Source organism: Macadamia integrifolia, chromosome 6, assembly GCF_013358625.1.
Source record: "Macadamia integrifolia cultivar HAES 741 chromosome 6, SCU_Mint_v3, whole genome shotgun sequence".
Taxonomy (NCBI): Eukaryota; Viridiplantae; Streptophyta; class Magnoliopsida; order Proteales; family Proteaceae; genus Macadamia; species Macadamia integrifolia.
The window spans coordinates 39,994,915-40,005,804 of NC_056562.1; positions in this window are offsets into that span (position 1 = coordinate 39,994,915).

Below are 10,890 nucleotides of genomic sequence, written 5' to 3' on the forward strand. Positions count from 1 at the left end.
CAAGAGGAGATGGTTGCCAACTTCAAGGCTCAAGTATGCAAAGGAGTTGGATAAGGTGGAAGCTCGTATTGGAGAAGAAGTATGGGAAGAGTAGGAGGACAACGGCGAGGGAAGCCACTACCTCTCATGACATGTCTAAAGGAGAGGCACAAGCGTGATAAGAGGAATCGGTTCAAGCCTAGAGACAAGTGCCAACACCATCCAGGGGCTAGGTGCGTACTTGCCCTTGGACGGGAGGGCAAGACAAGGAGAATTTGGGAGCAAGCCATCCATGCCAATAAAGAGGAAGATGCAAACGAGAGAACGGAGACAACCAGACGACGTTGTAGGAGGCTCAAGTTATGTGACTACAACAAGGACCCCAATAGGCGTTACTCCTTGCGAGGGGAAGGCTAATTTGGATGCTGATCCAATCATCCAGAGACACAAACTATCTCCTCACGTGGAGTATTTAGTCAAGTGGAAGGGGCGACCAGAGAGCGAGACGAGATGGGAGACGACTCGTGAATAAAAGTACCACAAGGAGGTTGCGACGAGGGCGTCGCAGATTTAGGTGGGGAGAGTGTCACGACCTGCCCATCATAGGCCCACGGGCCTAGCTCACCAAGCCCATGGACTTAGGCCGTTGGGCTAAGTAAGGTCCAAGTTCTAGTGTTTTCTACAAAGATGTAGTAACAATAGATATCTTATTGTAGATATTTGTAGAAGATATTCACAGGAGATATTCTGGGAGAGATTTCTAGAGCTCCGCTAAGGAGGTGGGAAGCTTCTAGTTTCCTCCCAACCGTTGGATGGAGGACATTTGTAAATATCTTAGCCATCTATTGTAACTTGGGGTAGGTGTTGCCTCATTTGGCAAAGGCACTCACCAAGGACCAACCAAGAGTGTTCAACCAAGGAAGTGAGTTCTCAAGCCTTGTACTCAAGAGTTCTCTAGTGCTATACAGGTTCTTTCTTCTCAAACTCACTCTTGTGTTCACTTCTTCTCTTCCCTAGTCCCTTAAGGAGGGTGGTTAGGCTGACTTAGCGCTAGTGAAAGTGCTAAGTGCCGGTGCGGTTGCTTAGAAAGGTCTAAAGCATCGACAACGTGCTCTTGAATGGCCCAAGTGTGTGCCTACGCATGCCCCAAGTGTTGGCTACGTGTGCCCACGTGTACACAGCGAATGGCCGCACAACACCCCAAGTGTTGACTACAAGTGCACAATGAATGGCCCAAGTGTTGCCTAGATGTGCCCATGCTGCCCACAACTGTTGCCCAAGTGTGCAACCAAGTGTGCCTGTGCATGCTCTCGAATGCCCCAAGTGTCGCCTTAAATGTGCCTATACGTGCCCGCAAGTGTTGAATAAGTGTGTCTAAGCGTGCACCCAAGTGTAGCCAAAGTGTCGCTTAATTCTGCTCTTGAATGCCGCAAGTGTGCACATATACGTGCCCATGACAATGCCAACGCGTGCCCCCCTAAGGGTGCCTAAGTGCATATGAAGGCAGTGCACGAGGCGGCAGTACCGCACGCAGGGCAGCACAATGTGCGTGCATGGTGGCAGGCATGGCTGCACTACCGCGCGGAAGGCAGCTGGCATGGACGCAAAAGGCGTAGGCATCGCCGAGGGCAAGGTTGCACTAGCGCGCTAAGTCTGCTGGCGTCAAGGCAGGCTGCCGCGCGCATGGATGCGGGCGTTGCTGAAATACCGCACACATGGTTGCACGCAACCTCGGGCACGGTTGGGGGTAAGGTTCCACTATCGCGCGCAGGGGTGCAGGCTACCGCGCGCATATGGCTGGGGGCAAAGGTGCACACCGCGCGTAAGCGGCAGGCAACAACGCACACTGCTGCTGGAAAGGCTGCTCAACCGCACGAAAGGTGGGAGGCCCGGGTGCACATGGCGGACGGCAATGGTGCGGGCAGCGCGCGCAGGGCTGCTGCCCGTGCCGCACTTCCGCTCACATGGCTGCGACCACGACTGCACAAGCCTCGCACATGGTTTGGCGCGTGGCAACACACGCCGCGCGGATGATTGCGCGCATGGCGCACATGACACGCAGATGGCTGCGCCCAAGGTTACGTTCCACGCCGCACATTCCGCGCTTCTGGCCGCACTAACCCGCGCAAGGTTGCTTGCATGGCCGCACATGCCGCGCCCCTTGCTGCCCTGGCGCTCGCAAGATTGCGTGCATTGCTTCACACCGCTCCCCAGGTCGCATGCATGGCTGCATGTGCCACGCCCATCGCTTCGTCGTCGCGCGCTAGGTTTCGGGATTTGCCGGAAGAGCCACGCAAGAGGTTGCAGGCACGGCTGCACCGCCGCGCGCAAGGTTGCGTTGCGTGGTCCACATGCACCGCCCATGAGTGCACTACCGCAAGCAAGTTCGCTGGCACGGCCTCCCATGCGTCGATATTGGTAGCTGGCATGGCCGCACATGCCACGGGCTTTTCGGCATATGGCTCGCGTAAGGTTGCACGCATTGTCGCACCATCGATCCCAGGTCTTGTACGCGGTGCACATAGCCGCATACATGTGGCTCACACATGGGTGCTTCCGTGGCCCCCATGGTCCATGCAACAGAGGCTCGTTAGCAGCCTTCGGCTGCACATGAGGCACCGACAGCTGCACACGCCAAGGCCATGCCCGCACAACGTAGTTTGGCACCCAAAGTACAATCATTTTCACTTAAACCCCGCATTTCCATTTTTTTGGGTATTTTTCGTAATGTTTCAATCATAAAATAATAAAAAATATCAAAATATGTTGGAATGGTCCAATATTTTTTCAGAACATTCTGTCAACCTTTGGAAGACATCCGAAATTTAGTTTTCAGAAAAATACATTAAAATGGATTTTTCATAGTTTTTTGAATTTAATATGTTTTTTAATATTAAAAAATTAATAAAAAAATAAATATTTATCCGAAGAATTTGATTTTTATATGAAAATAATCTTTGGATTTTTCCTTAATTTCTTACCAAGTTTCATTTGATTTGGATATTTGTAGCTCAAAAAATAGAACGCTATATTTTTGGGGGGTGGTCATGTCTCCTTCTGGAAATGGGCAAAGAGTATAAGAGCTACCTTGAGGGAGGGGGGTGTCACTCCCAGGCTGGTTTTTGAGGGGCCGCACCGAGGGGCAGCAGACGATGAGGGGGCATGGTAGGCAATCCGAAAAGACCCATGGCATGGTAAAAGAAGTGAAATGGCACGTGGGTTTCGATGAGTTAGCCCTCGGTGTGCGCTGAGGCCTACCACTGCGTGCGGCTGGACGCGCAAGGCCGCCTGCCTTCCGTGCCATGTGCCCGCAGCTGCTGTAACGTGTGCCAGTGGCGGCAGAGCATGCTCTACGAAGGTGGACGTGCTTGCGAATGGTGACCCCTTCTGTCATGCAACACCGCCCCCTTCTTCCGCATGGCCTTGCCCGCCACCATGGGCTGCTGGGCGCACATGGATGGGTACCATGCGCTGTCACGCCCCAACTTCTGATGCCACATGTGCCCCTCGACGCATAGAATTTCCAAGGAAGGTGTGGTTTGTGAGAACATGTACATGGCGCGTCCGTCCCGACAGTCTTCCCCTCTGCCGCACACAGTTGCTTGCCAGTGTGTGCTGCTGGGCGCGCAGGGCTACCTGCCTTACGCTGCAGTGCCTCCACATCTTGCGCCGCATGTGTCAAACGCCGTATAGCATGACCAAGAGTGGCATCGCCTATGCAAGACGCATTCACGGTATGTTAGTTTCGAAGATTTTGCCCTTGGTGTGCATTACGCCTGCCACGGCGTGCTGCTTTGCCCTCGTGGTTGCCTAATATATACTGCTATGTCGCGATGGCTGTTGCCTCCTGCGGTCGTAGCCGCAACGAAAGCCCAACAAAGGCTTGGCATGTATGTGAAAACAAGTACATGGCTCGTTTGTCCAGGTGGTCAGCCTATCTGCCGCACGCCAATGCCTGCAACCGTGTGCTGCTAGGTGCCCTTCGCTCCCTACCTACCGCTTCCATGCCCCCATAGTTGCTGACACGTGTCCATGGCTGCACAGCAGTTTCCAGAGAGGCATGGCATTTGAAAACAAGGAAATGGCCAATGCATCCCGATGTTCAGCCCCTCTTCCGCACACCGTTGCCAGCCACCCTGGGCTGATTGGTGCGCAAGGGTTCCTGCCTTGTGCTGTCGTGCCCCCACAGCTACCGCCAGATGCGCCCGCAGCCGCATGGCATGTCCGAGATAGGCTTGGCATGAGAAAATCACCATCAAGGCACGTTGGTTCCGATGATTGCCTTCGATGTGCGCTGTGGCCTGCCATGGAGTGCTGCTGGGTGTGCATTGCTCCTTGCATATCTGCTGCCACATTTTCCAGTAGCCACACAGAATTTCCAAGAGTTGCATGGCATGTGAAGGACAGCAACATGGCATGAGGGTCAGGATGATTAGCCCCTTGTTTTGCACCTTGGCCGGCCAATGCGTGCTGGTGGGTTTGCATGGCTGCCTGCACACTGTAGGTACACCCTCATTGCAGCCTATTGCAACTTTTGCTAGTTTTGTACAGCATGCCCAAAGGGAGTCACGGCATGTGAAAAACGTGCAAATGAAGCATTGGCCCCGTTGATTAATCCCATCTAGGCAGTGTGGTAGTTTGACGTGCTTTGCTTCCTTCCGTGTGTAGTTGTGCTAGTGCCACTGTTTACGAGCGTGGTTGAAGTCACACATTTGCACCCTTCTTTGCTCTAGGGCTTGTTGTTATATGTAGGTCATGGTGCAAGGGGTGGGGTGTTATCTACATTTGACGGAATCATTGGTCAAGTCAATGTGCACAATAAATATTTGGTTGGTCCCTCCCCCCCATCCCATTGTTTGTTGTTTTTTTAAATTGCACTATCGTGGGTTTGTTGCTTGCAAGGGTTTTTTCATGGTCGGTTTTGTGGCCTATGCTATTTGGAGAAGTGCATTTCTAAGTCGGGCCTAGGTGTGGAGGTGCTTGCATGCCTTTTTGCGTCAAGTGTTTAATACAACAATGACGTTGTGGGTCTCTGGAGAACATAGGTTGCAAGCTTGTAGGTGGTGGTAGATCATGATTCCCTCCCCCCTCCTTGCTTTTAAAAAAATCTCCGTTCTCGTGGGTATGTTGCTTGCAAGAGTTTTGTCATGCTCGGTTTTGTGGCCTTTTGGTATTGGGAGGAATGCATTTCTAAGTCGTGCCTAGGTGCGGAGGTGTTTGCGTGCCTCATGCCGCAAGTGTTATCATGCGACATTAACGTGGGTCTCTGGAGAACATAGGTTTGCAAGCTTGTAGGTGTAGACAGATCACGAGTCCCTCCCCCTCCCCTGCCCCCACTTTTGTTTTTAAAAAGAAAATTACATTCTCGTGGGTTTGTTGCTTGCAAGAGTTTTTTCCCCATGCTCGATTTTGTGGCCTTTATGGTATTTGGAGAAATACGTTCTAAGTCGTGCCTGGGTGCGGAGGTATTTGCATGCCTCCTGCCACCAGTGTTATGATGCGACATTAACGTGGGTCTCTGGAGAACATAGGTTTGCAAGGTTGCAGGTGGAGACAGATCACGAGTCCCTCCACTTCCCCCTCCCCCCACCCCCCACACTTTTGTTTTTAAAAAGAAAATTGCAAGCTTGTAGGTGGAGATAGATCTCAAGTCCCTCGACCCCTGTTGATTGTTGTGATTTTCGTGCTTAGCGGGGCCATTGATTTTTCTTCTACCAAATCCTTATTACGTTGTAGTAGGTTTGGCGGTGGATTGTGTCGGTAGTGGACGCAATGCGCGTGAGTGGCTATTGTTTTTCTTGTGGTTGTGGGCTCTTTGCTTGTGTATTGAACCACTATGCATAGATACCTCTATGGGTCACGATGGGCCAAAAGTGTCTTTGTCAAGAGCATGAAAATTGTTCCTGTGTTGCTTACCTAGTTGGATGGAAAGATGTTGTGTAATACCCCGCTTCTTAAACCTGGTCTAATTTCATGGTTGAACCGGTTTAACCATGCAGGAACCAAGCCAGAGGAAATTAGAGCAGGTTCCTTATGGGATATGATGGCACGGGTGACCTTAAACACCGGCTGGCCCGACAAGTCCGAGCCAGTGCCAGAAGAGACGGGAGTGCCCAAACCGTGTACGTGCACCTACCATAAGGCTATGTACGGATAAATAGGTATTATATCCGTATTTTAAGGTATATACGTATGCTACATCATATGCCTGGGGTGGGGTTCGCGCCGAGGTCCGAACCCGGTCAAAATCCCAAGTCTTGGCTCTCAGGTGGGTAGGACAGGTGGCTGCACCCACCTGAGTGACCCATCCAAGTGCACTATTCACTTAATTAGGAATGGTATATAAGGCTTTATGATTTTCTTTTCTTTCCATTTATTACCCTCGTACGTTGGTGAGAAAAGTAAAGAGGAGAGAAAAAAGAAAGGGAAGAAGAAAGGAAGAGAAGGAAGAGGAAGAAAAGGGGGATTTCAGCGGCGCCGAAGCTCGGTCTTCCCATTCCGGTGCCGGGAGAGTGATCTTCAACTCTAGATCTACAGTTGGAGGTAAGAAAAGTTGGGTTTTGTGAACATTCACCATATCCAAGCTTTAAACCCTTGATTCGAGTATGGTTTCTTGAGATCTTGTAAAACCCCTTTGAAATGATGACTCCAAGGTTTAATAGATGATTTATGTGTTGATCTTGAAGGATTTGAAGAGATATTGACAAGGTGGAAGGAACATTGTGGGTTTGAAGTGGTTGGAGGGTTTGAAGTCGTTCTTGAGCAAAGAAGGTAAGATGGTTTTCCCTCACTTGAATCTAACCTAGATCTATGGTAGAACCATCCTATAGGACCTTGAGGGTGTGAAGAATGGGTGGGGAAAAGCCCCATTTGATTCCCCAAAGAATGGAGAAAATGGGGAAGAAACAGTGTCTTTTCCGCCAAGACCGGTGGGTACAACCGGTGGGCTCCTACCCGCCTGTGGGTACCCACCTGAGAAAGCAGGGGGCCTTCGGGCCCAACCGGCGGGTACCACCGGCGGGTACAACCGGACCGGCGGGTACCTACCCACCGGTCCTAGCAAGGGGTCCCTGGCCCAACTGGCGGGTACCACCGGCGGGTACTATCGGCGGGCCCCTACCCGCCGGTCCTAACCGGTGGGTAAGACCGGTGGGTAGACAGCCCACCTGTCTGACCCACCCGTGTGGCCCCGAAGGTGATCCTTATGTCCGATCGAACCCAAATCGGACGTGTGACCTTCTTTTGACATTCTAAACACGATTGTGACATCGGATTTCATTAATTTTGATTCTAAAATGGTGAAGTACTAACCCCGCTCAATTATGTTAGGTTCACCAAATCCTACCCGATTCGCTCCGGATCTCACCCGTACCGAACGGGAATCCTTGTACGCACAGGTAAGTGGGGAGAGGACGTTTGGCCTTGTTTCAAGGTATTTGTTTGGCATTCATATAACTATATCTAATCTAGTCATGTCATCATGAATATTCTATATAGATTAGTCATTTCACACATTGATGTGCATATATGCTATGTTTACTTTTCAAATGCCAATTGAATGAGATGTTTATATGTTGAATGTGGACATCATGGTGCATAATGCATTGATAGACTAGATGTCGTAGTCGGCTTGGAAACGAATGCATTAGTGGCCCGTGGAATGGGACACGGAGGCACTATGCAGTCGTACTATTGACATATAGGAGCATACGGTATTAGGATTCTCACCATCCCGTGCTACGACCCTTCCCAACAGGGGTTAAGGTGTTGGGTTGCCATTTGGGGGGAAGCAGGGGTCACGGTTGTCGGACACTGTGGCGGTTAGGCATTACGCCCGACGAGTCATGTAGGACAGTCGGCAACCCCGGTGGTACATTCAAAAGGGCAAATCGTACTGCTTTTAAATTGCTGGAGTCAGCACCTTTATTTTCAGTCATTTACATTTCTGTTGAGAGCCAGTGGACGGCATTGTCTTTACTTTTCCGAGTACTCACGGTGGGCCTTCTCCGACAGCCCTATGGGCGTATCGGCGAGAGGGAGTTCGCGGCTCGTACCCGGAGTATACGCGCACTGTGGTTGTAGTAGCACTAAAACCAAAGACTTAGTAATGTTGCTTAGGTGGATGTGATTTAAAATGTATAGCATGGCATGTAGTGCATATGATGTGTGGTGATGTGTGGACTGCTGTGTGGTCCATCTTTCTACTTACTGAGCTAGTGATCTCATCCCACGTGTACACCCCTTTTTAGATGATTTTGCAGGTCATACATCTGAGGAGCATGGGGTGGGTCCCACAGTCGAGTATCCTGAAGAGGACTGGTGGACCCCTGAGGAGTTTGAGCAGGGCGTAGACTGCTCGTGCGAGAGCTGTGCTGCGGGACAGCAGTTCTGAGGCCGTGCTGAGCTCCACTACTGAGGCCGAGCTGAGCTCTTCCCTGTGATGCCGAGCTGGGCACAACCCTTGATGCCGAGCTGAGCTACAGCCTTGATACCAAGCCGATCTGTGTACTCTGATGGTTTTTGATGATTTCCTGTATATACTTGATATTTGAATTTTATTCTTTTTGTGTATATATCATGCCTTCGGGCCCAAATGTATATAATTATTGTATCACCATTCGGGAATCAAGTGTATGAGATTTATTCACAGGTAAAACTTAGTCTTCCGCTGATCTGATGAGCTTATGTTAGTGTGTGTATGCTGTGGTGGAATACAGTATCTGATGATCCTGGCAGGTTTGGGTTAACCGGTGTTAACTCGGTCACCGCTCCGGTTCAGGGTGAACGGGGTGTGACAGCTATGGTTTGCACTCATTCTGAAATTTTACAGGCTGTCAATGTGGTGGCAGATACTTGTCATGTCCAGGTAAACCTCATTGGGAAGCAGTAAAGTGGATACTTAGGTACTTTAAAGGGATCTCTGATGTTCGTTTGGAGTTTGGGAGGAATGTTGATAGTTTATCTGGTTATGTTGATTCAGATTATGCAGGTGATCTTGACAAGAGGAGGTCACTCACAGGTTATGTATTTACTTTTGGGGGAAGCACAATTAGTTGGAAAGCTACTTTACAAGCTATAACTGCATTATCTACTACTGAAGTAGAGTATATGGCAGTGACTGAGGCAATTAAAGAAACTATTTGGCTTAGAGGTTTGTTTGGAGAACTCAACATGGATCATGGGGTGACTATTGTCCATTGTGATAGCCAAAGTGCTATTCACTTGACTAAAGATCCGATGTATCATGAGAGAACAAAGCACATTGATGTTCGGTATCATTTTATCAAAGAGATAATTGCTTAAGGTAATATTCAAGTGTTAAAGATTGGTATTAAAGACAATCCAATTGATATGTTGACTAAGCCTTTATGTGTTGGTAAGTTCGAGCAATGCTCGAACTTATTTGGTATTTGTTGTGTTTGAGTTCAGCCATTTGGAGGGCTATTGGAGAAGATAAAGATTTTAGCTATTTGTTGTTTGTTGGAGGAGAATTTAAGCCAATGTGAGATTTGTTAAGCTTGTCTCAAATTCTTGACATGTTTTGAAGATTAACCCGCTTTGACATATTTTGGTGACCTACATGGGAAGTTTTCTGAGATCTGTGATGAAAGCAAAGGGGTATAGTTCGACTAGATTGACCGCGACCCCATGGGTTGACCCGCGACTTGGAGTATATAATGTACTATTGTCTTGTTAAGAAAGTCATTGTCACACCCCGTTCACACTGAACCGGGCTAGTGACCGGGTTAACACCGGTTAACCCAAACCTGCCAAGATCATCGGATATTGTATTCCACCACAGCATACACACAACTAATATAAGCTCATCAGATTAGCGAAAGACTAGGTTTTACCTGTGAATAATCCCATAATACTTGATACCCGAATTGTGATACAATAGTTATATACATGTGGGCCCGAAGGCATGATATTTACACAATAAAAATACAATTCACATATCAAGTACATAAAGGAAACCATCAAAATAATCAAAGTACACAGCTTGGCTCGGCAACAAAGGTTAGAGCTCAGCTCGGCATCAAGGGTTGAGCCCAGCTCGGCATCACATGGTAGAGCTCAGCTCGGCCTCAGAAGTGGAGCTCAACACGACATCAGAACTGCTGTCCCACAGCACAACTCTCGCACGAGCAGTCAATGCCGTGCTCTAACTCAGGGGCCCACCAGTCCTCTTCAGGAAACTCGACTATGGGACCCACCCCGTGCTCCTCAGATGTATGACCTGTAAAATCATCTAAAAAGAGGGTACCCGTGGGATGAACTCACTAGCTCAGTAAGTGGTAAGATGGACCACACAGCAGTCCACACATCAAAACACAATCATATGCACTACATGCCATGCAATACATTTTAAATCACATCCTCCTAAGCAACATTACTAAGTCTTTGGTTTAGTGCTACTATAGCCACAGTGCGCGTATACTTCGGGTACGAGCCGCGAACTCCATCCCGCGATACACCCATAGGGCTGTCGGAGAAGGCCCACCGTGAGTACTCAGAAAAGTAAAGACAATGCCGTCCATCGTCTCTCAATAGAAAAGTAAATGACTGAAATTAAAGGTGCTGACTCCAGCAATTTAAAAGCAGTACGATTGGCCCTCTTGAATATACCACCGGGGTTGTCGACTGTCCTAATGACCCGTCGGGTGTTATGTCTAACCGCCACAGTGACCCGACAACCGCGACCACTGCTTTCCCCCAAATGATAACCCAACACCTTAACCCCTGTTGGGAAGGGTCGTAGCACGGGATGGTGAAAATCCTAAACCGCATGCTCCTATATGACAATAGTACAATTGCATAGTGCCTCTGCGTCCCATTCCACGGGCCACCAATGCACTCGTTTACAAGCCGACTACGACATCTAGTCTATCAATGCATCATGCACCATGA